Genomic DNA, 4,107 nt, shown 5'->3' with positions numbered 1-4,107 from the left:
CTTATTGGTTAAGGAAAGAGCAAATACATGATTTCAATTTTTTTAAACAAGGGGTCTGTTATCTATACTCATTCAATACATTTGCTAGTTAGAATTTCATTTCGAAAAATCACTTGTATGGAACATTGAAATTTTAAATGTAGCTTAAATGCATGGTTCTTAATCAATCAAGGTGCTCTCTTGTAAATCTTGTCTAAAGGTTTCATTTGAAGTGTAGGTACTTAAATGTGTGTAATAGTCCTCTGAAAGTAAAAGAATTTATTTTAATAAATGGAAAATAGAATTGCCTATTAAATGGAAAATAGAATTGTCTATTAAATGGAAAATAGAATTGTCTGTTGTAGGTGGTAAAATAAATTTAATGGTCCAATCCAATTAAAAAGGAGGGAATTTCTTGGTTAGATATGAAAAAGTACACGTTAAAAGTAAGGTGTACATGCACTTCTAGAAAAAGTACTGCTGCTAATGTTGTTTGTAAAAGTAGCTAAACTTTTTTTGACTAATCATCGAGTCAACATAGTGGAGTGGTTGATCATGTGGGTTTCAAGGCCATGTCTTGGGCTCAAATCCCACTCACCTATTTATGTGAGTATGTAGTTGTAAGTGGAAGTTATCCTAAGATGAATGCTTTGGATTAATTTATCATGGCTCTACAAGTTAATATTAAGAGAGTCATTAGAAGCCATGGAAAGTCAATATAATTTTGTAGTGTTCAATAATTCACATCAAAACATTTGACATTGCAAAAGGTGCTTATAAACATGCTAAATATGTCAGTTATGCTGTGTGAATATTATTGAGATTCCCTGTGTGAATTTATGAGACTTTTCAATCTAGGACTTGAGCCCAAGAGCCCCTCTAGGACTTTGAAGAACCTCTCTAGAACTTGAGTCCTAGAGATAACTTTATTACATGTGCCTTACCTCTAGTAGCTAGTTCGAGCCTTTGAGTCCAAGATGTAACTCTAGGACTTGAATCCAAGGAAAACCTAACAAACTCAAGACCATGTGTAGGAAAGCGCCTCTAGGACTTGCATCCAAGAGCACCTCTAGGACTTCAGTACAAAGGCAAACATAGTTAACTTGCAAATCCTAGACCACCTTTAGGGATTGAGTCCATGACAACCAACAAAACTTCAGACTAAGAGCTAACTTGAGGAACCTCACTCTAACTAACTCTAGCAAACTCTACCCCTTAGTTTGTGCCCTTTAGTTTGTGGTGCAGCAACTCTAGGGCTCGAGTCCCAAAGCACCTTAAGACTTGAGTCGAAGATAATATCTAGACTTGATCCTATATCTCAAGAGAGAAATTCTAGGACTCAAATTTTAGAGCTAACTCCACTATAGAGCACCTCTAAGACTTGAGTCTTTACAGAGATCCGCTAGGACTTGAGTCTTATTGTAGATAGCTCTACTATCTACCCCTTTTGGACATGATTTGAAGAGAAAACTTCTAGGACTTCAGCATAAGATCACCTCTTAAAATTGAGTTTAGTTGTAAGTAGTAGTTAACTCCATCCCTTGAGTTCAAGACACAACCTATAAGACTTGACACCATGTGGTAGAATAATGTGTTCTTCTTATGGTATCAGAGCACCAGTTCACGTTATCAGGTCAAGAAGACGCGAGCAAAGGAAGTGATACTACACAGGCAAGGGTAACTCCATCTCTTTCCCTTTGATTCAGAAACAAATCTCTGTTAGATGGTTGCTAGTCAAGGGCACCGACAGAGAGGCACAACACGAAGGGACACTATCATATCTTAGGGAGCTCTCTTCGATGAAGCAAGTATTTCAAGCCTAAAGGCCTAGCTTTCATTATTTTGACCATTCAGAGTCATTTGGACCTTATTTTGGCCCTACAACGTTTTCGCACAAACACTCTATAATGTTAGTGATAGTTTTTAGTTGTGACGTGTTTCTATGCATGTTTCATAGAGGTTGTATTATGCATAGTGTTTGCTTTTGAAGTGCCTAGAGGGACTATGGAATCTGCACATGTATGATAGATATATGGTGATGTGATTAGTACACATAAAGTGGATGCATTTGTTTGTATGTATTAGACATATTATTAAAGATTGCAAGATCATTGTAAGTGAAGAGATTACCGCAACTTTTGTTTGTCCTAAGAATACCATGTAGTGTAGCTGAAAGCTGTACTAGTTAATAATGTTTGATAGGCTATCCCAAATTGTGAATGAGAAGCTAGACAAGAACAACTCCAACCATGAAAGTTAGCTTCTAGAGGAAAATTCCACTCCGTAATAGGTATGTACCAAGGTTAGAAAGATGCAATTAAAATAAGAATTGCATACTATGCAAATGAATAAACTATGTATCAACGATTACTCATTGAATTTTAAAGGAATTGTAGATACCCTTGCCTTTATTTGAGCTCTAGCAGTTGATGATGACGACTTTGTGTCGGTCTTTGAATGGGCTTGGAAAATACTATAATCAATTTCATACATCTATCTGTACTCCAGAAAATTTCATACATCCATCCGTACTTAAGAAAATTTCCCAAATCCCTTCTAGTCAGTGTGAGGAGATGAATGTTAGGAATAAATCATCTTCTATTGATATACATGAAAAGGCCTTCTACACACACATACACACATATGCACATGTAAGAGGTAGAGACAAATCTTAATCTAAAGACTGAGGTGTAGGCCGATATAGAAACAAGAATCATCAGCAACAACAACAATAGGATTCCAATTTTTGCAAATAGGTGGAAGAGGCTATTCTAGAGCCAAAGGGAGCAAGAGAGGCCAAGATGGATGGTAAAGCAGTTGGAAACAGGGTTGAGAATGCACATACACACACACACATAGTGGAGAAGCTCAAGGGAGTACACAGTGAGATGATACACACCACTACCAAATATGGCTATAAATCCCCCTTAGGAGTGATAATGTGAACAAGGGGTGAGCTTGTACTAAAAGTATAGAGATGTGCCAGGATCTTTGTACTATGAGAGGGAGCCCAGACTAATCTCCAAAAGGAAGTAAGTTTAAATCTTTACGGAAAGCTTCAAACTTCTTTCATGAGAGAGCCTTTGTGACTAAATCTACCATATTGTCTTGTGTTGGCACATAAGCCAAGCTGATTTTCCCTGTAGAGCATCTCTCCCTCACATAATGATAATGCACCTCAATGTGCTTTGTGCAAGCATTAAAAACTATATTCCTCACAACACAGTACTTTGGCTGTAAGTAAAGATGGTAGTGGCTAAAGACTCACCAATACCCAAATCAGCAATAAGGCATCTAAGCCAAACACACTCAACTGTAGCTGTAAATGTTGCCATGTGCTTAGCTTCACAACTAGAAGTGGCCATAGTGGGTCGCTTCTTGTTGAACCATGATACATGAATCACTAAGGTGAAAGCAAAAACCACTCGTGGACACTTGTGTGTTATAACATCTAGCCCAATCTGAGTCTATAAATGCATGCAGATGTGATTTACACCCCTTGGGATAAAATAACCCAAACTGCTCGGTGCTCTTTAGGTAACAAAAAACACATTTGACAGATTGTCGATGTTTTGTTCCTGGGCTATACATAAATCTTCTCAATACTACGACCCCATACTGAATGTCAAGCCTAGTGTTACATAGGAAGATAAGGCATCCAACAGCTTTTTGATACAGACTAGCATCAAAAGGGTCACCTACATCTTCAAACCAGGTTCCATAGGTGTAGCAACATGTTAGCAGTCTCCAAGATGAACCTCTTCAACAATGCCTCTATGTATTGTGTCTGTAGTATAACAATGACATCATTATGCTACTGAAATTCAATGCCCAAATAATATGGCAAACGGGCCAAGATCTGGCATTTCAAAAGACCTCCCTCTATAAATTAGCTACCTCTATAAAAGCTGAAATATGATCATCATCAAGGCCTGATCAGCATGTCATCAACGTATAGCATGATGACCAAAAATTTATCTTTAGTCCTCTTCATGTTAAGACCACACAAAGCTTTTTTCAATCTGCATACTTTTGATTCATGACCTTTCTGAACAAAACCATGAGGTTGAGACACATAGACCTCCTCATGCAAATTTTCATTCAAAAAAGCAGTTTTGATGTCCAATT

This window comes from Cibotium barometz, chromosome 14 (genome assembly GCF_041138505.1).
Source record: "Cibotium barometz isolate CiBa-2024 chromosome 14, ASM4113850v1, whole genome shotgun sequence".
In the NCBI taxonomy this organism is placed as follows: Eukaryota; Viridiplantae; Streptophyta; class Polypodiopsida; order Cyatheales; family Cibotiaceae; genus Cibotium; species Cibotium barometz.
This window is presented reverse-complemented; position numbering follows the sequence as displayed.